Here is a 27,272-nt window from a genome sequence, read left to right on the forward strand (position 1 = left end):
ATGTTGCTGAACACTTAGCTGGTCAATGTTTAATATGTTGAATATTAATGGATAGCCTTTTGAGGTTTGTTTGTTTGCTTGCTTGTTTGTTTTGAGACAGGGTTTCTCTGTGTAGCCCTGGCTGTCCTAGACCTCACTCTGTAGACCAGGATGGCCTTGAACTCAGAAATCCACCTGCCTCTGCCTCCCAAGTGCTGGGCTTAAAGGTGTGTGCCACCACTGCCTGGCTGAGGATGTAAAAACAAATAAACAAGCAAAAAAAAAAAAGAAAGAAAGAAAGAAAGAAAGAAAGAAAGAAAGAAAGAAAGAAAGAAAGAAAGAAAAAGAAAGAACGAAAGAAAGGAAGGAAGGAAGGAAGGAAGGAAGGAAGGAAGGAAGAAAGAAAGAAAGAAAGAAAGAAAGAAAGAAAGAAAGAAAGAAAGAAAGAAAGAAAGAAAGAAAGAAAGAAACTCGTTTCTCTGAGATGTAGGCCATGTATCCCAGTCTGAAGTCACTGCACAGTCAAGGACTTGAGCTTGAGCTCTTCCTGCCTTGGTCTCTCAGTTGGCACTATAAGCACGTGCCACCATACCTGGTTTTATGGAGTACTGTCGTCCAACCCCAGGACCTCACACATGCTGGACAAGCACACTGCTAAGACTTATCCTTAGCCAGAGAGCTCTGCTTTTCCTTCTGTCCTCAGCCCAGTTGCTCATCACCTGCCCTTCTTTCTAGACATCTCCATCTTTGAGAGAGTCCCATCATTCTCAAGCGAAACTTCAGAGTCAGCTTCACTTTCTCCTCTTGTCATCCCATGCTCTCTCTCTCTCTCTCTCTCTCCTCTGTCACCAGAACAGACCTTGAATGTTCTAAGGTGTGTTTCTGCCTCTGAGACACCAACATGAACTCCTATCACAGTTCGCTAGTTGTTTTTTTTCTCCAAAAAGCAGTCAGAATTCCAGTTGTGTGTGTGTATGTGTGTTTAAAGTGAATCAGTTTATGCATTTCATTTATACCATCTGTGCTCATTAATATTCTACCCTATGCCTGCATGAGGTTTCAGAGCAGATTATTATTTATTTACACAAATAACATCCAAACTCCCCTTTGCCCAGTTCTAATGCCTAGGGCAACATGGTGAAAAACCAGATGTCATCTTCAATGTCAGCGAGTTTTTAATAGGCAAGGAACCTGGAAGCATAAACCTGAGATTTTTATGTAAAGACAGGCAGCTGTGGCCCTGTGCCTGGCTTCAAATCCAGAAGGGTCCTTGGTGATTCTGAGTCTTGTTGTTGCTTCGGATGCAAACAGAAGCCTGCAGAACACAAACCTCCCATGTCAGTGTCTCTGACTTTGCTCTCATTTGGTTTTATTCAGATGTTGTTTTTTTTTTTCAGCTCCTTGACACTGCTGTCCTTTCTAAGCTGCTCCAACATGAAAGGCTTTGTGCTTGCTATATCCCAGTTCTTTGTGTGCCTGGCCCAGAACATCACTAAGTACCTCCTTGAGACAAAGCCTCTCCACAGCCTTAGGAAGCCACCATTTTTAGATTGCACTTATGATTATGAGGAAAGCCTACAGAGTTATTTCCTATTTATAATTTCTTCACTGTTAGACTGGCACAAGATATATATATATTTATATTTTGCTTGTTGGTGTACCACCAAGGCACATATACAGTCCCTTTGAATATTGTAAGTTCCAAAAAAGAAACACGTGCTAGATGACTGAATATATATTTTACAAAAAAAATCCAACAGATACATTTGAGGTGAAAAATCAGAACTCACTCATGTCAAAGCCTATTTACACTCCTTCAGAGCAGTATACAGCGTAAGTTTGCAAGAAATCTAATAATCCCACATGAGTGAATTTAGAAGAGGAAGCGGGATGTTACTCAGAGAAATATGAGTTTAAATTCCAACTCTGATACTTACTGGCAACATGCACTCATGTGGACAAGAACTCGGGCTCTTAGACACAGCAGCTTATCTAAAAGAGACAGTAACCCACTCTAAAAGGTCTTTGTCAGAAAACATAAAATACCCTGCACCTTTCACTTCTTCCTAAGCTCTTTCCCAGAGCCCACCCCGAAGTCCTGAACTCAGCTTAGAGCTGACATCAAGCCCTCTGGCTTTCAAGCTCACCGGTTCAACATTCGCTGACCATCTACTAAACATAGCAATGCACATGTAGAGGACCTACCTGACTCAGTTCCAGGCCTAGAGAAACATGTGTCCAGTGCAGGCGATATAAAAACATGACTGCTTTTAACAATGATTCCAAGGAAGTCCAATTCTAAGAGCCTGGTTCTTTCCCCTCTACTGACTAGTGATCACTGAGTCATACTCCCCCCACTCATTGAAATACATAAATAAGTGACCAAGATCCAATCTGTCTCCTACTGTTCATATTAATAGATGTTTAAGTAAAGAGTAAATGTTTTGAAAGCCCACTATGCTGAATAGGGGTTTAAGCTACAAGACCAAGTCGATGTGAGGGAGCCAAAGTCTGAACTGGCTGAAGCCCCAAAAGAGATGTTTCTATCTTCTATAGAAATATGTGTTGTAATACCCACTCATAGAGAATTCAGTTCCACTAGTCTCCATGGAACCAATCTGGGAGGAAAAAAAAAGATAGATATGCCATATATCAGTAGACATATATACTTGTAAGGGATATAGTTATATTTTATACTAATATATAATTAAAATATGTGTAAATAATAAGCCTTTAAAAGGTTGTCAATATTTTTCCTTATACTCTACTAAACAATCTTGTGCGTATTCTACATTAGAGACTACTGGTTAAGTAAGTCCGTTTAGTTTTGCTTTTACGTTTTTTACCACATCAAAAGCATCATATTTGTTTAGTTTTCTGCCTCTGTGCTTGTGCCTTCAACACTTATAGAGTGATTTTCTGTTCCTCAATGAGGAAAGTGCACTTGCCGTTCTCCCTCAGACATACTTAGCAGCCAAGGAACCACTTTAAGCCCTGTCGATGTGCTTCTCTGGTTTAGAAAATATTGTAAGGACTTAGGTCTTAGAGCCTGAAGCCCTTGTAGTCTGCCTGGGCACACACAGCATGTGGATTCTGACGCTTTCCCAATCATCTTGGTATAAAAGTAAACAGTCCTATTACCAGGGTGTAATAGTCTAATGTCAGCTTGACACAAGCTAAAGCCATCTAAGAGAAAGGAATCTAAATTAAGAAAAAGTTCCCATAAGATCAGGCTGCAGGAAAGCCCTGGCTATTCTGGGTGGTGCCATCCTTGGGCTTGTGGTCCTGGGTTCTCTAAGAAAGCAGGATGAGAGAGTCATGAGGAGCAAGCCAGCAAGCAGCAGCCCTTCATCGCCTCTGCATGAGCTCCTCCCTCCAGATTGCTGCCCTGCTTGATTCCTGTGTCCTGACTTCCTCCAAGGATGGCCTAAGAGATGCACATGTAACACAAATAAGCCCTTTCCTCCCTAAGTTGTGTGAGTTTCATCACAGCAATAAACATGGGAGTTCACAAAAGCCTGGTTTAGGTAGAGGCTGTGTTGTAGGAAAGCTTGTGGTAGTATGTCAAACTCTGGATCATTCTGAGTGTTGCTAAACACCATCCCTGAAGAGGATCTATTTAGTTTAAGATACTTTTAAAATATATGGAGAGGTTCATCCTAGATGTTAAAATAATATAAATAACTCGTATTTGCTTGGGCATAATCAGTGAAAAGTGATTAAAGAGAAATAGTGGATCCTCAATCTTTCTCTCTGTCTTCACTCTTAACAAACACACATACCTTAGTGATGTGTATATATATACATACACATACATACATATACATATGTATATGTCGTTGCAGAATATATAAAACAAAAACAAAAGAATGGAGAGACTGCAAACATACTCCACTTTTCTCCTGCCTCTCACACATGTACACACACACACACACACACACACACACACACACACAAATGCCCTTCAAACATAAGATACACTCTATTTAAATAATGAGACAACTTTCAGATATGGGTCTAGTTTGGAAAAAAATAAGCTAAAAACTGAGTTATGATTTAAAATTTTGTCCCAATTGTAGTTGTCTCCATCACTTTGGGGCTTAGTGAGGACCTGTTTGCCTCTGGAATCTCCTCTCCTGTAGCCTGTATGCTGAAGGCCTGCACCTTTAAAGCTTCACCAAGTGTTGCCTCTGACAACACTCTCTGGACCAAAGAATACTCATCTCCTAATCCCTGAAGACTACCCATGGAAGGGCCAAAGGAAGATCTGGCCCATCTACCTTTCCTGAAATTGTGATGGGGATTTGGACAACTTAGATGAATTATTTTTACTCTCTGCGGATACTGGAAATGTTCACTCTGAGAACCAGAATAGCTGCTTTGAATCATGGAGATCATTCCTCACTTGATAGGAAAAAAGTATGAGCTAAAATGAGAGAGGTTTCAATGGGCACAGGAGGGATCAGGTAGGGGAGGGGGAAAAAGAGTCTTGAGTTGTTGGCTACTCAATTGAGTTTGAGGCCAGCCTAGCCTTCAAGAGATCAGGAGTCAAAACAAAACAAACATAACAATGCAATGGAATCCAGCTTTGCTTCAGGTCATATGCAGCCATCCTTTCTCTAAGCATGTCCTGATGCTTATTAATAAGAATTAATCTGACTGGGACAAGTACAGAAAAGGGGCTATTAACAGATTCTTTGTTTAGAGTAACAGAGGAGATCCATAGCCTTTCAGACTATGGATACCCATGAAGCATGCCCATTAGATAATTATCAGTCACAAAGAAATACACTAATAATTTTATAGTGGAGATGCCCAAGGATACCAGCTAGTGTTCAAAGGTGATTCCAGCAGCAATAATATACACAGATTCTATGGATTCCCTGAAAAACTAGACAGAGAAGGAATAGTTTCATTGGGGTGTCAGAATGAAACACCATGAACAAGGTAACTTATCTTATCTGAGTCCATTGCTCACAAATTTGAGGTCCAGGAAGGCATAGGTGAAAGTGCCGATACATCCCAAGTCTGTGATTAGCTTGCTGGTTCATGGACAACCATGGAGATCTATCTCCTGATTCACAGACATCTCTCTTCACACTGTTTCCTCATAGGAAGTAGGAATAAGGTGGGTTTCATGAGTCTCTCTGAAGGGGCACTGATCACATTTGATAGTGTCATACCTTTATGACTTAAATCACCACACAAAGGTCTCATCTGAAGAGAGCATTAGGCATTAAGAGGTTTGATATATAATTTGGGAGTACACAAAGGTTTAGCCCGTAGTAGGCAAAAATAAAAAATAAAAAAAAATAAAAAAAATCAATCATTCCTGTGTTATTTATGCCAAAAATGCATAGCCATTATCTAATTATGTGAGAACACCAGCAGATAAAAATTGAGATATATTTTACAAAATAAATAAGCAATGTTCCCCTGAAGTGTCAAGTTCATGAAAGGAAAAGAATTTATCAAAGGTTAGTTGAGACCAAGGAGAAACAACAGCTAAATGCATTAAGGGATATAGATTTGTCCTTGGGCCAAAAAGAGGGAATTAGCATGAAAAGAAATGTTTATGTTCTAAGAAAGATTATACTTCAATTAATAATCTTTTAAAATTATATATTTTTAAGAGTACTGTGGTTATAGACATTACCACTAGGGTAAGCCAGATAGGAGGAATATAGTGAAAGTTTTTAAATTTTTCATTACAGTTTTTTTTGTTTATTTATTTGGTTTGTGTGTGTGTACATGCTTGCCAAGGCACATGCATATGTGTAAGTCATAGGACAACTTGCCAGAGTTAATTTTATCCTTCTGTCCCATGGATCCTGGAAGCTGAACTCAGGTCATCAGACTTAGCAGCAAGATCCTTTAGCCACAGAGCCAACTTAAAGCTTGTCCCCCTATAGCTAGTTATCTGTTGATCTCAGTCCAGTTATTGATATTTGTAAGACCTGTAAAATCAGACTTGTGTTTCATTTTTTTCCAACGATAAATAGGAGTACTAATAGAGCATACCTCATTGAATAACTGGTCATGAGGATGAAATGCATGAAAATGTTTGAATTTTAAAATGGTACCTGGCACATAACAAACCCATTCATGGGGCATTTAAAAATAATTCCTGCTTTCTATGTGCCTTTCTCCATGCATCTGTAGTTCCTGGCTCATCGTATCATGCAACTTGTAGTTAGCTGACTGCAGACTCTTCCCAGGCTTCAGAGATAACTATACCTTAGATCAGATTTGCATTTGTTCATGAGTTTATTCATATTACTTAAAGTTAGTAAGCCAATTTTTGCATATGAAATGAATGTTAATGTAATTCCTATATGACTTTACGAGATTACATAGTAAAATATGAAATGTCTAGTAGAAATCAGTAACTCATTAGAAAATGTTGAGTTAATGGAGCAGTGGTCCTAGTGACCCTTCTCAATAAACTTTAGACAATTCATCTTGGTAGGCCTCACTTCCAATACACATTCACAAACTTCACTTATATACACAGAGATATCTTGGTACACATACATGCTACATACACACACCACTCACTGCATTCAGAAACTAAACATTTTACACATAAGCTGCACACACACACTGCACACACACTGCATGCACACACACAGCACTATTCTTAGTACAATGCTATGCACACAGTAGTAAAGCATAGCTCTAAATGAGTAGGTATACCAGAAGAGGTACTTGTTCCTTCCTGATTCTATATTATTTTAACAAAATAAAGCTTTTATTTGCCTAAACTAAAGATCCCCTAAAGCCAAAGAAATACACTTTCCACTGCACACCCAGCTCTCGGGTTTTTGTACAAGCACCTGTGTTTATGTCTAGACCCGCTTCACCTTTCCTCCCTTACTGGAAGATCAAAGACTATTTCTGTAAAAATCAAATGCACATGAACCAATGACAGTTTAAAAAGCCACAGCGGGTGCCTTTCTCTATTCCATATAAAACTGGAAGTCACATATAGTCCCAGTGGTGATCAAAAAAGCCATGAGTTTAACTCCACACATGTGAAAACAAATTACTGTGCATTTTAAGTACACCATATTAAACTATTGTTTGAGAAATCCATACGAGTTCTACAATGCATTTGATCATCCTTCCCTCGAGTTCATCCTTCAACTCATCCAGACCTCACAGTGTTCTCCTCCCAACTTCATGTCTTCTTAAAAATGTAACCAAGTTCAGGTAGTGGCACCCATAAGCATATTAGTATAAACCCATCCATTGAAGCCTGGACAAGCATCATGAGCCACACAACCCAAAGGCAGCAGACTGTCTGCCAGCAGCCAAGTACCAACACCTAAGGGTAAAATCTCATGAACCTCTTCCTGTAAATCTTCCCTGGTTTAATTTTGTGCAGCTCTCATGGAAGTGGCCACACTTGTGAGTTTGGGAGTACAAAGGTCCTGACAGGTCCAGAAGACAATGTTTCACCCCAGTCCTCTTCAACCTGTGACTCTTACAGTCTTTCTTCCCACCCCACCCCCACCCCATCTTAAGGTTGTTTCCTTAACCTTGCTGAGCTGAGCACTATGTAGTCCCATAGTTTGCACTTCGACCCACTGGGAGTCTCTGTGTTGAGCACTGACCACTCTGGTGAGGGTTGAGAGCTGCACTAACCTACAGATATAAAGATAAATATTTTGAAGGCAGTTTGATACCATGCTGACTTACTAAAAATAATTAATAGGTTTTTTCCCCTAGGTCCTGTGACCTCCCCAACCATAGAATCTTGTCCAGGTTTCTGATACTACTAGTGCTTTACTATGTATTTTATACAAGCAGCTGGGTTGTTTTATATCGTAATATAACCTAGTAATCTCTTGTTCAAGCTTGAATGCCTTTGAAAGAGAATTTTCTCGTTAAAAATCATGGAAGGAAGATTAGAAAGAATGGAAGGCACAGAAGACCAGGATGCCTGCTGGGAGATGCATTCTTCTAGACAGGACAGGAAAGTAGTGCTCATGAAATCTCAACAACAATGTGGTTGTCTAAACAAGACCTGATTAATGGCAATATCACTTGACACACCAACCTGGATGAGGGAACTCTCATCAAGTTGCAACTTTAGATAAAGAGCCAGTAATGGCTGCAGAGAGAAGGAGTTCAGGTTTCTTCATGGTCAACTCTCCTGACAGGTTATCCAATCCCAAGGGATCATCCCTAAATACATGTATATACAAGCAACACTAAATGGACTCATTAGTTTGTGTGTGTGTGTCATCCCTAAATACGTGTATATACAAGCAACACTAAATGGGCTCAGTGTGTGTGTGTGTGTGTGTGTGTGTGTGTGTGTGTGTGTGTGTGTGTGTGTGTTTTTCTGGGAGATAGTGAAGCATTCACAACAGAAGCTGGAAATGGGAGAGGAAGGAGTAGAAATAATAGAAATGAATACTCATATATGACATCCTCAAAATATTAAATTAAAAAGTATCATGCTAAGCTAGCAGATACAAACCAGTGGTAAACCAGAATAAACTAAGCACACACCCTTGATAGAAACCATCACAAAATACTTCTGTACTCCTCTTTTTAATTCCCTAATTTCCTATTCCACAGCTGTATAAATATTGTTCTGTCCTAACTCCAACCTAGAGGAGCTCCCTCTTGCCACCCTGCTCCACTTTCCCTATTTCCTGATCACTCGTTTGAACTACCCACTTCCCTGTTGCAAGTCACCTCAGGGCCATCTTTTCCTCTTTGTACTGAAAGGCCAGAAAGGGTAGGGAACACAATTTCCCCAAATTCCCCATTTTTCCTCTGCTTTATTAGAAAAGAGGCAAGTCAAACTCCTGATACATTTAGCTTCTTTGGATAATTTTCATACAAAAAGTATCTACTTAATAAAATTCTCAATTTCATTACATTTCTTCTCCTTAACATTTACACTTCCCTGCAAAGTACAGTATAACATATGTATGAATTCCCCAAAGAGTCTTAGATTAAACACTATAGTTAAAGCCTCCATCTTGACTGTTTTTTTCACTAGCAGATAAGTCTATCTTATTTCATAATTTGACTTTTTCTGAAGTACTAATGCTTTTATTTACTTATTATTTCCCTTCATGAAAATGTAAACTCTGGGAAGGTATGTTGTCTGCCTCCATCTCATCTCCACATAAAAGACAGGCTGTCTCCCAGGTCTGCAACCACAACATCCTGGACCTTGACTGCAGTATTAAAGGGGAAAGATTCATAGTCTTTGTATTTTATCTACCTTCCTTAGAATTCCTTCAGTTGACCAACAGTGTTAATTGGACAACTATAAACAAGGTCATAAGTGTCAACATAAGTGTATACCTTCCCTAATGCTTAGCTAAGCATTTAAAGTCAAGAAAGAAATGCAATTCAGTGAGCTTTTTGACCCTGTATATTTTGTTAAGAATCCTCGGGGTGAAGAACAAATCTCAGAACATTTTCTCCTACCCACAAAGCCCTCTCAATTCTGAAATTAATCACATTACAACATTTATATCTCAGAAGTGAAAGATCTCTTGCTTATAGGTTATACACCACTTCTCGAACACTAATTCTCATCAGGCATCATGTGACATTCACTATTCAGTCTTTTCTACTTCCACTCTTACCTTGCTAGTCATGGTTCTTCAGAACCCATAGGCCTCACACACAGAGGAATATTATGTGTATATGTGTTATATACATACATATATACACACATATATACATATATATATACATATACACACACATATATGTGTATATATATATGTATATATACTTACAGAAATACACACTCACACACACACACCTTACCTTTCATAGGTATGGCTTTATATTCATGAATTCAACCAGTAGATATAGAAAATATTTTTAAATAGCTATTCAAAATTAAAATGAATGATGGTTTATTCTTATGTAATTCCCTGCATAATATAGTATAATTGCTCTTAACATAGCATTTGCATTACACTAGGTAGTATTTGTGATCTAGGGGTAGTTTAACATACCTAGGGAAGGTTTGTATAGGTCGTTTGCAAGTTGTACCTGATTTTACCCACAGGTTTTAGTATCTTTGGAGTGTTCATCATCCAATGCCCCATCTGTAAAGGGGGATTCTTGAACATAATAAAATAAAATAAAATAAAATAAAATAAAAAAGCCTCATTGGGCATTGCCCTATTCCAGTCTCACTCATCCCTGTTGCACCTTAGCAAAGAGAGAGGGAGAGACCAATTTTAGCAACTCTATCCAGTACCACCTCAGTGAAGAGGAATAGCAACTATATACACTTCCCACTTCTGCTAGACCCATGGTGGGAATTCTAATTGACAGGATGGAGAGGGAGCCCCTGATCATCACAGTATCCCTAGGTGTGAACTCATGAAAAACAAGGGTCACTAGGGTTCTTATCTTCATGACAGAATTTAGCAAAAATAGTGTATTCTCTGGTCCATATGAGTGGAGCTACATTTTAACCAGAATGGTGTCATAATGCAACTTGCAATGAGACCCATAGGAGAGTCTGTTGCTATTAATGTAACAGGGGCACCTTCTCTCTGGAGAATAGTCAAACAGTAGCCAGAGATTTGCCCAGGGATAAAGGTGATAGAGAAACAAAGACTACATCTTAATTCAAATGTAGAAGTATATAAACAGAGCTGGCATAGTGTGTTAATCATCTGGCTTAGGTGATCCACCCTTTAACTGTCACTGCAATGCTAGGGAGATGATGTCTTAATATTTCCATTTCCCTATAGGGGCCACAGAACTAATAACTATAAAAGAAGAATTCAGATCTTATGGCTATTATGCCTTGTACTTCCCTGAAGATGGTTTCTTGACAAACGTTTAACCGTTCTTATGGAGAAAACAAATAGAATTGGTAATCATGACAGCATAAGTTACCTTGAGATTGTTTTCCATTGATAAAATGGCACTAGAGTACTCTAACATAGACCCCAGGGAAAGTTTAAAAAAATGTCTACAGGGCCTTGTACCATGGCAGCTCACAAGACCTCAAGGGCAGAAACTGAAGCCCTTCCTGGAGAAGTTCTACCACTATTATAACTCATGAGCCCATGCTCCCCCGTATCTGTCAGATCAAGTTCTCCAAAGACAAAAATTGAACAATAGAACTGCGGCCAAGTAACCAAGTCATGGTAACCAAGTCATGGTGTGAAGATAGGGCTTCAAGAGCAATGAAGGAACGGGTTAGTATACGTGTGCTAATGTTTGAATTTTGTGACTACTTTTTACAATGAACTTGGTCATAACAGGAGCAGGATGGGCTGGAAGGAAGGAAGAAGGAAAGAAGGAAAGAAATGAAGGAAGGAAGGGAAGGAAGGAAGGAAGGAATAGATGAAAGGAAGAAAGGAAGGAAGAGGAATTCCTAATAAGAGGGTCCAGTAGGTACACTGAGGCAGAAGAGATGTTTTGCCAATCCATGAAGTGATGAAGGGATATTCAGGGATGATATTTGATCACAGATACTTCAGCAAAGATCAGTGTCTCCAAGCTCCAGTACTACAGTTCAGCAGAATGATAGCTAAAGATGCAGCAGGACTATTTTTGAAGAATGACTTGATTTTTAATGGAACATCTGTATCTGTGTCTGTATGGAGGTGTGGGGACTCACTTATGTGTTCTCCAGGGGCTGGAGCCTAACTTGGTCTTCTGGAGAACACTAAACTCTATTGATGGCTCAGGCATCTCTCTGGGCCCTACAGCAAAAAATTTTAATATGGCTTATAGAGTAGAAAAAAACATTTGGAAAAGAAAGAAATTTTGAAGTAATAATTTTTTTAAAAAAAATTAACATTGAGGTGAGTGGAAAAATCAGAATAATATTTATTATGCAGAGAGATATCTTAATGTGGTTACTGCAATGGTCTGAATCTGAAGATTCTGTTTCATGTGTTAAAAACATACACCGGCTTTCTCACTTTCTCTCTCTCTCTCTCTCTCTCTCTCTCTCTCTCTCTCTCTCTCTCTCTGTGTGTGTGTGTGTGTGTGTGTGTGTGTGTGTGTGTGTGTGTGTGTGTGTGTGAATCTACCCATCCATCCTTCATCTCTTTCCCACTTTTGGCCATCACAAAGTAAGAAGTTTAATTCTACCACACCCCTCTGCCATAATGTTCCTGCCTCACTCTAGGCCTAAAAGCTTATTGGCCTTGGAACCCATGTGCTGTGATAGACCATTCCTCTTGAAGACTTACTTCCTCCAATATTTGGTCTCAGTATATAAAAAACAAAACAAACAAACAAAAACAATAACAACGGAAAATTCAACCTAGACTCTGCTAAAGGAGAACAAGGACCAGTCTCAATACTCATATAAGAGACTACTTAGAAGCTCTTAGGGCAGCCACGTGGTTCAGTAGGCCTCTGCAACAGGAAAAAAAATCAAAGAGAAAACAAATTTTTCTGCAGTACAAAGAAAGAGCTGTGAAAATAGGGGGAGAGTGGGTTTTAGCTTGAACCAGAGTCGACTGAGACTGCACTCATCTGTAGGATGAGTCTTCCAGAGCACAGTGTCCTCAGTGGGCAGGAGCACACTGGACAGTAATGTCACTGGCAGAGACGTTGGGGTGACAGATTCATTGGGAAGGTTTGCCTAGGAAAACAGGGAACATTGGATCCCCCTCCCCCTAGGGAAATTATCTCTAGGAAAGTTGCTCCATTTCAGGCCCTTGGGATCCCGGCAGTAGGGGTTTGGAGCTTTAGATAGGAACAAGATACTACCAAGCAGGCAGTGGAGGCTGAAGACTTGGTTCCATGTCCCTACCCACTCCCAACACCTCTGACTCCTGTGAATCGCTTGTCCCAAAGTATAGAAGATAGAAGAATGATTTTTTCTCTCTCTCTTTCTCTCTCTTTCTCTCTCTCTCCCTCTCTCTCCTTCCTTCCTTTCTTTCTTTTTTTATCTTTTTCTTTCTTTCTTTTTTTCTTTCTTTCCCTTCCTTCCTTCCTTCCTTCCTTCCTTCCTTCCTTCCTTCCTTCCTTCCTTCCTTCCTTCCTTCCTTCCTTCCTTCCTCCTCCTCCTCCTCCTCCTCCTTCTTCTAAAGCTGAAGATCATTTTGATCTTTCTCTTCTGAGCAACTTAGATCCCGTAGAGCAGAGGTTAATTTCTGACAACTCCCTGGCACTTGCAGTATGCAGAACTGCTGACAGCTGTTTTACCCTTGAGAAGAGGCAAAGTGTGGAAGTGTGGATAAAAAAAAAAAATGACATCAGACGCACATGCGAAGTAAAGTGACAAGATAGGAGTTTAAGTTCCCTTTTGACAGGTGGTGTGAGAAGCAAGAAGATGTCTTTCAGGTCTAGAGAGGAAGCTGCCCTGGCTGTCCCCAGGGGGCAGAGGAGAGGAGGCCACTGAAAGGGTTTTGCTGCAAAAGAGTATCTTGGGAATCGGGGCTAAGGAATGCCACAGAAATCATACTATGCAACAGACCTTAAGCAAGAAATTTACTGAGGATAGTGCGAAGGAAGCGGGGAGGGGGGGGGGGGGTGGACACAAAAGGCTGCCTCTGCTTGGGGATATTAAACAGAGACAGAGGCCTTTACAGGAGGTATGGAGCATGTGCACAGGTAAATGAGTCATTGAAGGCGGGGTGTGGGCGGTTCTTAGTTGAATGACAGCTGCCCTGCTGGTCCCTAGGGGGCAGAGGAGAGAAGGCTGCCATAGCTGTCCCTAGGGAACATGCATTATCTAGAAGCCATGCTGGAGGCAAGAATCAGAAATCCATTCATACCAGCTTATCTTAAGGTGTTGAGGACTTATTGCCCACACTTCTGTATCACAACGAGATTTAGGACGGAAGGTCCAGTTTGCCTCGTGGCTATGCAGAACTGAAAGCAGGCTGCTTTCTAGATCCGCAACAGCAACATCCACATACCATCTCTTTGTCTCTCTGCCTATTGTCCTAAGGTCAGAACCTAATGAGTGAATGATTAAGACGCCAAGATCAGCATAAACATCCACAGTAATCTTAGTTCAGAATGATGTGAGGTTCTAAGCTGGGTGGGTTTAAGGGCCATTCCAGGGCTAGAAGCAATTCCATCCTGCTGGTGTGAATCATATTGCATATAAAGGGAGCTAGCCGGAGTGCTGGCTAGCTCAGTGGTTAGGAGCCCTTGCTGTTCTTGGAGGGGCCTAGAGTTTGGTTCCCAGCACCCACTATAAGTGACTCAAACCATCTGTAACTGCAGCTCCCAGGTTTCTGGTGCTCTCCTCTGACCTCTCCTTTGTGGGCACCCACATGCATGGGGCAAATACATAGACACACACACACACACACACACATATATATATATATGTAAAATATATATATATATAAATGGACTTCTTTTCAAGTTACACACATGAACACCTGTTTAAAAGCAGAAAGGCACCTCATAGATGCACCCATAACTGTGGCTGAGAGAGAAAGATTAGAATTCTAAGTACAGTATTCTGAAACTAGAACAGGCTTGCAGGCGATCTATATGATAAGGTCCGGCAAAATATTGATATAGAAGACCCAGAGCTGAGGAGACTGGTTCTGGTCAAAGCAGGCAGGACCTCCAGGTCATTCCAACATCCCTCAGTCCCTATTTGCCTTCAGCTCTGAACTTTTTGGCCCCAGCTCTTCCTTATATTAATACAAACATTTTGCTAGCTAGTACTTTCTCTCCCTCCCCTCTCCCCCTTTCTCCCCCTCCTCCTCTGTCTCTCTGTCTCCTCTTCTCTTTCTGTTCATGCTTGATCTTTTCTTTCTCTCCCTGCCCTCATCTTCCCATGATCGCTTCCCTGGCCTCAATCCTTGGGTCCAGGGAACTCACACAAGAGCAAGGAGCTCACAGTAAACTTGCCTTTAACATAATCCAAACTGGCTTCAATTGACTCATTTCAGTGACAGAGAAATAACCTATCCAAGACAACGGAGGCTTAAAAATGGGGATTCAGTGCATTTTTCCTAGGCTTGAATCTCCTCCTCAACGATAATAAAAAGAAATCTAGGAGTTTCCTTTCAAAAGTCTACTGGAAACCTACGACTGTCCAAAGTGGTTAAGGTTTTCACCAATTCGTAAGATAACTTTCACTCAGACTTCTACATATTTTCTCTTCCAAAAGGATGCATAGCATCTCCCTTCCCACCATCACAAGGTGTGTATCTATAAGTAAGAAGTAAATCTTGCTTTCTATGTTCTCCTGCTGGCCAAGGAAGGACGGGGCATGACCTCACAGTTGCCTTTCCTGCTCCTTTGCTGAATTTCCGAGTGTGTGATCTCCCTACTTCCAGATGACTGTGTTGCGTGGCAGGCATTTCAGAACCCAGTGTCTGATTTGCATTGAGCCCCCAGAGTACACTAATGGGATTTCATGGCACTAATGCTGAAGAGAGTGGAGTGAGAAATCGGATTTCTCATCCATGGGCCAGTCTCAGAGATCAATGAGGCTTCCAGTGGCTAAAAGGAGAGAAGATGGACAGCCAGAGTTCCAGAACCCCTCTGTCTAGCCCTGCATCTTCAAAAGAGAGCATGAGGGCCTTGGTGCCTCCGTCTTCTTCTTTTTTTTTTAATTAGGTATTTTCTTCATTTACATTTCCAATGCTATCCGAAAAGTCCCCCATACTTTCCCCTCCTCTCCCCTACCCACCCACTCCCACTTTTTGGCCCTGGTGATCCCCTGTACTGAGGCATATAAAGTTTACAAGACCAATAGGCCTCTCTTTCCAATGATGGCCAACAATGCCATCTTCTGATACATATGCAGCTGGAGACACGAGCTCTGGGGGGTACTGGTTAGTTCATACTGTTGTTCCACCTATAGGGTTGCAGACCCCTTTAGCTCCTTGGGTACTTTCTCTACCTCCTCCATTGGGAGCCCTGTCAGCCATCCAATAGATGACTGTGAGCATCAACTTCTGTGTTTGTTAGGCCCCGGCATAGCCTCACAAGAGACAGCTATATCTGGGTCCTTTCAGCAAAATCTTGCTAGTGTATGCAATGGTGTCAGCTTCTGGAGGCTAATTATGGAATGGAACCCAGGTTGGGCAGTCTCTAGATGGTCCATCCTTTTGTCGCAGCTCCAAACTTTGTCTCTGTAACTTCTTCCAGGGGTGTTTTGTTCCCAATTCTAAGGAGGGGCAAAGTGTCTACATTTTGGTCTTCATTCTTCTTGAGTTTCATGTGTTTTGCAGTTTGTATCTTGTATCTTGGGTATTCTAAGTTTCTGGGCTAATATCCACTTATCAGTGAGTACATATCATGTGAGTTCTTTTGTGATTGGGTTACCTCACTCAGGATGATGCCCTCCAGGTCCATCCATTTGCCTAGGAATTTCATAAATTCATTCTTTTTAATAGCTGAGTAGTACTCCATTGTGTAAATGTACCACATTTTCTGTATGCATTCCTCTGATGAGGAACATCTGGGTTTTTCAGGGCTTCTGACTATTATAAATAGGCTGCTATGAACATAGTGAAGCATGTGTCCTTACCAATTGGAACATCTTCTGGATATATGCCCAGGAGAGGATCCTCCAGTACTACTATGTCCAATTTTCTGAGGAACCATCAGACTGATTTCCAGAGTGGTTGTACAAGCTCGCAATCCCACCAACAATGGAGGAGTGTTTCTCTTTCTCCACATCCTCACCAGCATCTGTTGTTACCTGAGTTTTTTATCTTAGCCATTCTGACTGGTGTGAGGTGGAATCTCAGGGTTGCTTTGATTTGCATTTACCTGATGATTGAGGATGCTGAACATTTTTTCAGGTGCTTCTCAGCCATTCGGTATTCCACAGGTGAGAATTCTTTGTTTAGCTCTAAGCCCCCCCTTTTTAATGGGGTTATTTGATTTTCTGGAGTACACCTTCTTGAGTTCTTTATATATATTGGATATTAGTCCCCTATCTGATTTAAGATAGGTAAAGATCATTTCCCAATCTATTGGTGGCCTTTTTGTCTTATTTTGGTGTCTTTTGCCTCACAGAAGCTTTGCAATTTTATGAGGTCCCATTTGTCTATTCTCGATCTTACAGCACAAGCCATTGCTGTTCTATTCAGAAATTTTTCCCCTGTGCCCATATCTTAGAGGCTTTTCCCGACTATAAGTTTCTATATACTCCTCTAAACCTTTCACTGTCTCTGGTTTTATGTGGAGATCCTTGATCCACTTAGATCTGACCTTAGTACAAGGAGATAGGAATGGATTAATTCGCATTCTTCTACATGATAACAACCAGTTGTGCCAGCACCATTTGTTGAAAATGCTGTCTTTTTTCCACTGGATGGTTTTAGCTCCCTTGTCAAAGATCAAGTGACCATAGGTGTGTGGGTTCACCTCTGGGTCTTCAATTCTATTCCATTGGTCTACTTATCTGTCACTATACCAGTACCATGCAGTTTTTATCACAATTGCTCTGTAGTACAGCTTTAGGTCTGATTCCACCAGAGGTTCTTTTATCATTGAGAAGAGTTTTTGCTATCCTAGGTTTTTTTTTTGTTATTCCAGATGAATTTGCAGATTGCCCTTTCTAATTTGTTGAAGAATTGAGTTGGAATTTTGATGGGGATTGCATTGAATCTGTAGATTGCTTTTGGCAAGATAGCCATTTTTACTATATTGATCCTGCCAATTCATGAGCATGGGAGATCTTTCGATCTTCCTAGATATTCTTTAATTTCTTTCTTCATAGACTAGAAGTTCTTATCATACAGATCTTTCACTTCCTTAGTTAGAGTCATGCCAAGGTATTTTATATTATTTGTGACTATTGTGAAGGGTGTTGTTTCCCTAATTTCTTTCTCAGCCTGTTTATCCTTTATGTAGAGAAAGTACATTGACTTGTTTGAGTTAATTTCATATACAGCTACTTCACTGAAGCTGTTCATCAGGTTTAGGAGTTCTCTGGTGGAGTTCTAGGGTCACTTATATATACTATCATATCATCTGCAAAAAGTGATATTTTGACTTCTTCCTTTCCAATTTGTATCCCTTTGATCTTCTTTTGTTGTCGAATTGTTCTGGCTCTGACTTCAAATACTATGTTGAATAGGTAGGGAGAAAGTGGGCAGCCTTGTCTAGTCCCTGATTTTAGTGGGATTGCTTCCAGCTTCTCATCATTTACTTTGATGTTGGCTACTGGTTTGCTGTAGATTGCTTTTATCATGGTTAGGTAAGGGCCTTGAATTCCTGATCTTTCCAAGACTTTTATCATGAATGGGTGTTGGATTTTGTCAAATGTTTTCTCTGCATCTAACGAGATGATCATGTGTTTTTTGTCTTTGATTTTGTTTGTATAGTGGATTAAGTTGATGGATTTCCGTATATTAAACCATCCCTGCATCCCTGGAATGAAACCTACTTGTTCAGGATGGATGATTGTTTTTATGTGTTCTTGGATTCGTTTAGCCAGAATTTTATTGAGTATTTTTGCACTGATATTCATAAGGGAAATTCGTCTGAAGTTCTGTATGTTGGGTCTTTCTATGGTTTAGGTATCAGAGTAATTGTGGCTTCATAGAATGATGTGGGTAGAGTACCTTCTGCTTCTCTTTTGTGGAATAGTTTGTGCAGAACTGGAATTAGATCTTCTTTGAAGGTCAGATAGAACTCTGCACTAAACCCATCTAGTCCCCGGCTTTTTTTGGTTGGGAGACTATTAATGGCTGCTTCTGTTTCTTTAGTGGATATAGGACTGTTTAGATCATTAACCTGATCCTGATTTAACTTTGGTACCTGGTATCTGTCTAGAAATTTGTCCATTTCGTCCAGGTTTTCCAGTTTTGTTGAGTATAGCCTTTTATAGAAGGATCTGATGGTGTTTTGGATTTCTTCAGGATCTGTTGTTATGTCTCCCTTTTCATTTCTGATTTTGTTAATTAGGATGCTGTCCCTGTGCCCTCTAGTGAATCTGGCTAAGGGTTTATCTATCTTGTTGATTTTCTCAAAGAACTAGCTCTTCATTTGGTTGATTCTTTGAATAGTTCTTCTTATTTCCACTTGGTTCCTTTTGCCCCTGAGTTTGATTAGTTCCTGCCGTCTACTCCTCTTGGGTGAATTTGCTTCCTTTTGTTCTAGAGCTTTTAGGTGTATTGTCAAGGTGCTAGTGTGTACTCTCTCTAGTTTCTTTTTGGAGACATTCAGAGCTATTAGTTTTCATTGTGTCCCATAAGTTTGGGTACGTTGTGGCTTCATTTTCATTAAACTCTAAAAAGTCTTTAATTTCTTTCTTTTTTCCTTCCTTGATCAAGGTATCACTGAGAAGAGTGTTGTTCAGTTTCCACGTGAATGTTGGCTTTCTATTATGTTTTTATTGAAGATCAGCCTTAGTCCATGGTGATCTGATAGGATGCATGGGGCAATTTCAATATTTTTGTATCTGTTGAGGCCTGTTTTGTGACCAATTATATGGTCAGTTTTGGAGAAGGTACCATGAGGTGCTGACAAGAAGGTATATCATTTTGTTTTAGGATAAAATGTTCTGTAGATATCTGTTAAATTCATTTGTTTCATCACTTCTGTTAGTTTCACTGTATCTCTGTTTAGTATTTGTTTCCATGATTTGTCCATTGATAAAAGTGGTGTGTTGAAGTCTCCCACTATTATTGTGTGAGGGTCAATGTGTGCTTTGAGCTTTACTAAAGTTTCTTTAATGAATGTGGCTGCCCTTGTATTTGGAGCATAGATATTCAGAATTGAGAGTTCCTCTTGGAAGATTTTACCTTTGATGAGTATGAAGTGTCTCTCCTTGTCTTTTTTGATAACTTTGGGTTGGATGTTGATTTTATTCGATATTAGAATGGCTACTCCAGCTTGTTTCTTCAGACTATTTGCTTGGAAAATTGTTTTCCAGCGTTTCATTCTGAGGTAGTGTCTGTCTTTTTCCCTGAGATGGGTTTCCTGTAAGCAGAACAATGTTGGGTCCTGTTTGTGTAGCCAGTCTGTTAGTCTATGTCTTTTTATTGGGGAATTGAGTCCATTGTTATTAAGAGACATTAAGAAAAAGTAATTGTTGCTTCCTATTATTTTTTTGTTAGAGTTGGTATTCTGTTCTTGTGGCTGTCTTCTTTTAGGTTTGTTGAAGGATTACTTTCTTGCTTTTTCTAGGGTGTGTTTTCCATCCTTGTATTGGTTTTTTTTTCTGATATCATCCTTTGAAGGGCTGGATTCATGGAAAGATAATGTGTGAATTTGGTTTTGTCATGTAATACTTTGGTTTCTCCATCTATGGTAGTTGAGAGTTTGGGTGGGTATAGTAGCCTGGGCTGGCATTTGTGTTCTCTTAGTTTCTGTATAACATCTGTCCAGGATCTTCTGGCTTTCATAATCTCTGGTAAAATGTCTGGTGTAATTCTGATAGGCCTGCCTTTATATGTTACTTGACCCTTTTCCATTACTGCTTTTAATATTCTATCTTTATTTAGTGCATTTGTTGTTCTGATTATTATGTGTTGGGAGGAATTTCTTTTCTGGTCCAGTCTATTTGGAGTTCTGTAGGCTTCTTGTATTTTCATGGGCTTCTCTTTCTTTAGGTTTGGGAAGTTTTCTTCTATAATTTTGTTGAAGATATTTGCTGGCCCTTTAAGTTGAAAATCTTCATTCTCATCTACTCCTATTATCTGTAGGTTTGGTCTTCTCATTGTGTCCTGGATTTCCTGGATGTTTTGAGTTAGGATCTTTTCCCATTTTCCATTTTCTTTGATTGTTGTGCTGATGTTCTCTGTGGAATCTTCTGCACCTGAGATTCTCTCTTCCATGTCTTGTATTCTGTTGCTGATGCTCACATCTATGGTTCCAGATTTCTTTCCTAGGGTTTCTATCTCCAGCGTTGCCTCACTTTGGGTTTTCTTTATTGTGTCTACTTCCCCTTTCATGTCTAGTATTGTTTTGTTCATTTCCATCACCTGTTTGGATGTGTTTTCCTGTTTTACTTTAAGGACTTCTACCTGTTTGGTTATGTTTTCCTGTTTTTCTTTAAGGACTTGTAACTCTTTAGCAGTGTTCTCCTGTATTTCTTTAAGTGACTTATTAAAGTCCTTCTTGATGTCCTCTACTATCATCATGAGATATGCTTTTAAATCCAGGTATAGCTTCTCGAGTGTGTTGGGGTGCCCAGGACTGGGCGAGGTGGGACTGCTGCGTTCTGATGATGGTGAGTGGTCTTGGTTTCTGTTAGTAAGATTCTTAAGTTTGCCTTTCACCATCTGGTAATCTCTGGAATTAGTTGTTACAGTTGTCTCTGGTTAGAGGTTGTTCCTCTTGTGATTCTGTTAGCCTCTATCAGCAGACCTGGTAGACTAGCTCTCTCCTCTGAGTTTCAGTGGTCAGAGTACTTTCTGCAGGCAAGCTCCCCTCTTACGGGGAAGGTGCACAGATATATGGCATTCGGACCTGCCTCCTGGCAGAAGATGAAGGCCTGAAACAGGGCCTGTCCCAGAAGCTGTGTTGCTTCGGCCTGTCACAGATGCTGTTAGCTTCTGTAGTTCACACTCTCACCTAGGAGGGATCCTGGAACCAAGATGGCTCCCCCAGGTGCTCTGGCAAACCTCTCCCGGGTAGGGCGGACACCTCTCCTCTGGCAGGGTAGGTACAGGATGTCTGGAGCCTGAAACAGGGTCTGCCTCAGAAGCTGTCTTCAAAGGACCTTTGGGGTGTCCGCTCGGCCCAGGTCCTGCGCAATTGGATTGGAACAGAAGTTGTGTTCCACTTACCGTTGGTTCTAAGATCACGTGGAGTCCTCTAGGGGACCTTGGGGGTGTCCGCAGACTCCGTGCCCAAGATGACCCAGTGCTGGCACCGACCTGAAGGGATTTGTGACCCTTCCATCTGTCTTCTTATGTTTAACTTGAAGCTATGGAATCCTAAGCTTCAGCTTGACCGAGTGGGTGAGCCATTACTCACGGAATAACCCACTTCATGTGGAATGGCGTATGGAGTGACAGGCTCTTATGCCATGGCCCTCAGCTTTTGTACACCCTCCACTAAGTCAAGCTCCTTCAGGAAGATCATTTCTTTATACATTTCTCTTCTTGGAACCTTCTAATTAAGAATCTGGCATTATTTTTCCCTTTGGGAGAGAGGCTACCTGAGCTGAGCTGTTTAGACTTTCGTTGTTCTGTTCCCATGTAATCAGCTCTCCAACTCTAATCTCTGAGAACAAAGGGAAGAGGAAGCCTTAGGTCTGGGTGCCTCTCTCCAAGCAGGACAGCTTCTTAGCCAGCCCTGAACAGGCTGGGGCTGCCTTTGTTGTTCCTCCCTCTAGAGGCTAGGAGCTGACTTGTTCTCACTCTGCTCTCATTGTCTGATTCTCTTGTTACTGTCGCACAGCTGTGGAAAGTCTCTTACGTATTGGTGCTCTTTCGTGCTTAGCATATGGGACAGGGAGGAAATGCATGTGTGTGTGTGTGTACACAGGCATGCACATATATGTGTGTGCAAGTTTGTGCACTCGCATGTGTGTGTATATGTCTGTGTGTATATGTTTGTCTTGTGTGTGTATGCATATATGTATATGTATGTGCCTGTGAATCTGCGTGTATGTGCTTATGTGTGTGTACATGCATGCATTGTGCATGCACATATGTGCATTTGTATGTATTTAAATGTGTGTATGTGTGTCCATGTTTGCATGTGTACATGCATATGTGTATGTGTGTGATTGTGTAAATGTGCATATGTATACATGCATGTGTGTGCATATGTATATGTATATATGCATGTTTCTGTATATGTGTGTACATGTGCTTGCATGTATGTGTGCACGTACTTGTATATGTATCATGTGGGTATGTGTGTGTGCATATGTATATATGAGTATGTATGCATGTGCATGTGGTTATTTATGTTTATGTATGTGCATGCACATGCGTGTATGTGTGCATGTATATGTATACATTCATGTGTGTGTACATGAACACATGCTGAGCTCTGCACAGTCATCCAAAACCATTTGTGCAAATTACTGTCCCTTTGTGGTCAGAGAAGAGGAAGGGCAGTACCAGGAGTTAGCATTCCTAATTCAAGACTTGCCTGACTATATCATGAGCCATTGAGAGAGAGAGATAGTTAGAAGAAACTCAGATTTGAGGAGTGAATAAAGCTACTACCTGAGCTTCAAGAAAACCCTAGCAGATGTCCATAGCATCGACACCAAAGCCACCTGTCCCTCCCCTCAGTTTCAGTCTTTGCCATCATACCCAGCCAGCCCTCCTCAGCAGAAATCTCTCTCTCATGTTTCATGTGCCCTGCAGTGGGGTAGGCTCCAAGCAGACTAAGCCTATCTCTAGAACCAACCACAAACAAGGATAGCTGCTACTAACTTACAGACAAGCCACTACAGCTGAAAGGAAAAAAAAAGGAACCTGGCCAAGGTTGTTAACTGAGCAAGATTAAAACAAAGGACTGCCTGACTTAAACTCTAATGTCAAGCTTAAAAATTAATACAAAATTTAGACACATAATAAATGCTGATTCAGGAAGTCATTCAATTATAGAATTTCTAGTATATTTTTAAATTTCATAAAACAATAGTAATAATTAAGTACTTAATTGTATAAGAATGTCAATGTTAAGGAGGAATTTGAAATAATACTAAGATTGACACTGAATTTTAAGGGAGGAAGTGTTGATATAAAACACACTTTTTACATCAAAGGAAGTAAAGGGGTGCTTAATTCTAAGCCAATTATAAGTAAGCACAAGACTAGCGAGACATCCCAGTGGTTAAGAGCACTGGCTGCTCTTCCAAAGGTCCCAGGGTCAATTCCCAGCACCTACATAGCTCTTTGCCCTCTTCTGACCTTTGTAAGCATGATACACACATTTGATGTGCAAACAGAAGAACTCAGGAATACAGACTCAGATATCTTCAAATACCATGTCCCAGTGTGGAAACAGTTTTATGAAGTCTTTATAGTTACAGAAAAATAGAAATTCATAAATCAAGCTGTTTTATAAAATGGATTGGAATAACTGTAGAAATGGCTCGATGGTTAGGAGCACTTACTGGCCTGGCAGAAGCCTGATTTGGGTTCCCAGAATCCACATGGGTGTTCAGTATCCTCGGCAACTCATCAAATCATTATCATCCAGGGGATCTAGCACCCTTTTCTGACTTCCAGTGGTACCAGTCATGTGTGTGGTTCACATACATACATGTGGGCAAATATTCAGGCTCATAAAAATAAACAAATCCCTTCTTTAAAAACACATTGGTGGAAGAATAAGATCGGTGGGTTATGTGACAAAAGAAGATATCTGCTGTGGGTTTCATATACTACCCAATGTCATTCTTAGTTGTTTGGTTGGTGGAAGCTAGAAGTCTGCTAAGTTAGTGCACTCTAAAGGGTTTTATATGATAGTCACAGGGAGTTAGGCCAAATAAAGAAGTAGGCTATTATAAGAACTGAAGAGAATTGAAGATAATGTGACTCTGGGTCTGCAAATTTCCAACTCTCCACAATTCTACCGTTTCATCAGGCAAGCATCATGGTGGACTCATTAGCATGGGTATGGCTTTATTCTAGGCACTTCAGTACCAAGAAGGTAGTTGATAAATTGAGATGCCCAATAGAAAGTTTCCCTTTTTATAGGTTATTGTTTGTTTTTCTTGCTTTGTTTGAGAGAGAGAGAGAGACAGACAGAATGAGAAAACAATGGTTTACCACTTGGTGATTCTCCGTGATTCAGAGAATATGTTCATCCATTCAATGAAAGTGATTACATGACTTAGAAGTGATGCCCACCTGAAATACAGCAGAGAATAGATTTGGCACTCAGGGTGGTGTTCCTCTGCAGATCAGGCCACAGAGGTAGCACGCCCCACTTGCTATGCACTATGCACATGCTGTCTGGTGAAATGTTTTAATTGTTCACCCTTAGCATGACTCAATATCTGTGGAAGGTTGGATGAGAGCAAAGTTGTCCTCCATCTTTCAGAGCTATGCTTCTGTAGATATGTCTGTGAGAGGCAAATGAACTCCTAGTTGCTGAAGGATTATAGGTACATTCAGGTGATTTCATGGCATTGAGCACAGGTTGGGAACTCACTGACACACAGCTAGATCATTTCTGCTATGTGAGAATGTTCATGTAAGGGATAAATCTGAGACTTTCCTGTGCCTGCCCCCACTCCACATCACTGCCTCCAAGCCATGCCTCAGAAGGTTTATGTAAGTGGGGATGAGTGGGTATCAACCTACACACAGCGTTCAACATAAATGTAACTGCGTAGTTGTGCCTAGGTCAAAATGGAATAAATAATATCCTGGAGCAGGGGCTTAAATCATTGAAAGGAGGAGTTCTGGACTCTACCAGCAAGCACCACAGACTAAGCCACCTAGACATCACTCAGATTGAGGTCTTCTGTTCTGATATAAATATGGGAAGAGCAAGGGGTTCCTTCCATACTACACAGATTCACTGTCCAAAATGAGCCTCCTAACACCTCTACTCCCTCACTGTCCTGCTTTGAGTCCTGTTGTATATGCTTGTGGTGGTTTGTATATGCTTGACCCAGGGACTATTAGGAGGTGTGGCCTTGTTGGAGTAGGTGTGCCACTGTGAGTGTGGGTTTAAGACCCTATCCTAGCTGCCAGAAAGTCAGTCTTCTATTGGGCTTCAGATGAAGATGCAGAACTCTCAGAGGAAGGTGGGCAGATTAGACATGGTAAGGAGGGGCCCAGATCCGTAAATCTTAGCCATAAGGAGCAAGTGAAAAGCAAGTCTAGAAAATCATTGAAAGTGTTCTTTTTAGAGGTAGAAAATAAGAGAAAGAAGAAAGAGAGAAAGAAAGAAAGAAAGAAAGAAAGAAAGAAAGAAAGAAAGAAAGAAAGAAAGAAAGAAAGAGGGAGGGAGGGAGGGAGGGAGGGAGGGAGGGAGGGAGGGAGGGAGGGAGGGAGGGAGGGAGGGAGGATCCAAAGGAGAGTCAGGTATATATATTCATTCTTCTGAAAAACTAGGCAAGAAGATTCCATAAAAATTATCAGGGGATGAATCCATACTACACCAGGGATCACTGGGTACAGAGAAAAGCCTTTCGTGTATGTGCTGAAACGTAAGAACATTAAGTCCGACCTTAAATGTTTTAAATTTGTCTTTATTTTTAAAGTGTTCATTGGAAAAAAAAAGTTTTGTTCATGGCATGTTACTTAACCTTTTAAGATATGGCTAAATTGACTACATTAGCATGCACATTGCCTCATATGCTTACTGCTTTTTGTAGTGCCTTCAACATCTCCCTCAGCCATTGACAAGTTTGCTGTGTGCTATTAATGTAGTCACCATGCTATATATAGGTGATCTCTTGACCTTCTTCATGTGTAATCTAATTAGAATTAAGGCCTCATGGGACTGGAGAGATCCTCAGTGGTTAAGAGCACTGACTGCTCTTCCAGAGGTCCTGACTTCAATTCCCAGCAACCACATGGTGGCTCATGCCGTCTGTAATGAGATCTGATGCCCTCTTCTGCTGTGCATGAAGACAGTGCACTCATATATACTCATACACACAAAACAGATAAATAAACCATTAAAAAAATTGAAGGCCTTATACCGAAGTTTTGTACTTGTTGCCCAGGATTTCCTCAGACCCTGTCTCTATGAGATTGACTTTTGAAGATGTGACATATACAGGAGATCATACAGCATTTGCCCTTCTGTGTCCGCATAGTCTCCCTCAGAATATTGTCAACCATGTCCGTATACATCCTTCCAAATGATGCTTTTCCTTTCTTAAGACTGTATAGTATTCCACAGTGTCATAAATCCACTTAATTGTCAATAACATTTTGAATTGTTGTCTATTGTGAGGATGCCAGAGAAACTTGGGAGTGTGAGCTTCCAGAGGACTCTGAACGGCCTTTGGTTTGTTTTAGACAGTGTTAAGGAAGTTATGAAGTGATATTCTTTCGTTGGTTTTGTCCTGTGTTTCGCGAATACACAAAGCTGAGAATGATGATCTGAACACAAGAAAGCAGTGTAGGGATGCTTTCTATAGCCTGCAGCCCCACTGCCTGCCAGGGGTTTACTCTTGTGTTCTGCAGTTTGTGGAACATACTTTGTCTCATCTGGCTACTTTCATTTGGCGTTACAGTATCTTACATTATCAATACTTGAGTGATGTTATTTAGCTATGGTAAGATGGGGAATGACTCAAAGGAGAAATCAAAGTAATTTAATGAGTGGAATTAAAATGCAGAGTTTTACATTACAGTTCATTAGCACACCATATTGGTGTTTTGTATAAGCAATGTAACAACACAGGACAGAAATCACCTCTTCTTGGGGGTGAGGCCCTTGGGAACCCATGCTGAAGT

At 40.6% G+C, this 27,272-nt stretch overlaps 1 pseudogene; it reads right to left on the reverse strand.

The window, feature by feature from the left end:
• Nucleotides 1-2,838: 2,838 nt before the first annotated feature.
• Nucleotides 2,839-3,559, reverse strand: Gm49738 (annotated as a pseudogene).
• Between the last annotated feature and the right edge of the window lie 23,713 nt (nucleotides 3,560-27,272).

This window comes from Mus musculus, chromosome 16 (genome assembly GCF_000001635.26).
Source record: "Mus musculus strain C57BL/6J chromosome 16, GRCm38.p6 C57BL/6J".
Classification (NCBI taxonomy): domain Eukaryota; kingdom Metazoa; phylum Chordata; class Mammalia; order Rodentia; family Muridae; genus Mus; species Mus musculus.